This window comes from Penaeus japonicus, unplaced genomic scaffold, assembly GCF_977035675.1.
Source record: "Penaeus japonicus unplaced genomic scaffold, GWHDUDI00000001_assembly GWHDUDI00000024, whole genome shotgun sequence".
NCBI classification, from domain to species: Eukaryota; Metazoa; Arthropoda; class Malacostraca; order Decapoda; family Penaeidae; genus Penaeus; species Penaeus japonicus.
Genome location: NW_028234426.1, coordinates 17487651 through 17489082, shown reverse-complemented (window position 1 = coordinate 17489082; position 1432 = coordinate 17487651).

The following is a 1432-nucleotide window of genomic DNA, read 5'->3' as shown; positions in this document are numbered from 1 at the left end:
GAATGTTTAACCATGGTATTTTATGTTAGGCAATAGTTGCAGTATTATCACAGACACTGTGCATTTACTAACTATACTGATGTATGAAGAATCGCTCATCTTTTAAACACTGACAGCAGAGTTCAAGAGGCCTCTTTCACAACAGCAGAATAATGTGGATTAGTCTCGACAAAATGAGTGGAATATGCCAAGATAAATCTACTCGGACTGTAATCCCTCAGAAGGCACCTCTGGAGACAGTGGCAGACTGTTGTCAAGGGATAAACATTTATTTTCAGACAAGATGACTGAGAGATGCTAAATGCAGTGCACCTCATAATGGACCTTTAAAAAATTCATAAAACAGTTACCTACCTCTGAGTTGCTTGTTGTCAGAATATATGAATGCTCTCCACTCCACTCTCCACTAAATAAAAAATCATATAAGCTGAATTTAGAAGAAAGCAAAACATCACAGAAGGTGGGGTGCCGGATTGTGCTAGACATCCCTAGTTTTAATTTCGTTCATTATAATTTTCAGACATAATAAATCTTTGCAGTTATTGCTCTTGAAATATTACTATGAACCTAATGATTTCTAAATGACTGTATTGCGATCAGCAAACTAAGAACTTTCCAGCAATACAATTAAAAAACAAATCAAATTGTTGAAACCTTGAAAGGGATGATTTTCCTAATAAAATTATCACTGCATACTTTACCCATTGCAGAAGGGGATAGGTTTGCTTGACCAGTCCCCAGGACAGGCACTAGCCACCCCAGATACGTTTCATCTGAGTGTGACATATTGAGACCTTTCCTACTCATTCATTCATTGTAAAAACTAAGCTATTTTTTGTGTTCTACTTTATTGTGAAACTTATATGCATCATATGACATGCTCTATCAATGTTGCAGTTCACTAAAATTATAGTATAGGGTCCATATCAGTTCATCATTTTCTTTATACTCAGTGTGATAGAAGTATTACAGCTTTATGGCAGGACAAAAAGCAACTTCAGATTCACGTAATATAGAAAACAAATACGAAAAATATAACCACCCACAATTATGATAACATGATGAGATGGAGAAGAGAAAGGACACATGTGCTCATAACTGTGAGTGCCACAGCACAAGGCAGGCTTGCTGGCACAGGGGCACAATGTAGACACAGGGTATGATTTGCGTCATCTTCCTCCTGTATATCCTTCATCACCAGTACTTTAGAGCAAGAGGTCTGCTTCTTCCTGTGTACCACTGCTCTCTGAAAATAGTGCTTGCTACAGACTAAGGATGGGTGCCATTCATGGCTTTCTTTCCTGATGGTATTGGGAGGTGGTGGTATCACCTCTGTTTTGGATTTTAGATTAAAAACCTTTTGCTCAATATTTGGGCAATTAAAGTAATTATGATTGCAATTGTCATAATCACTCACTAAATAGTTATTACT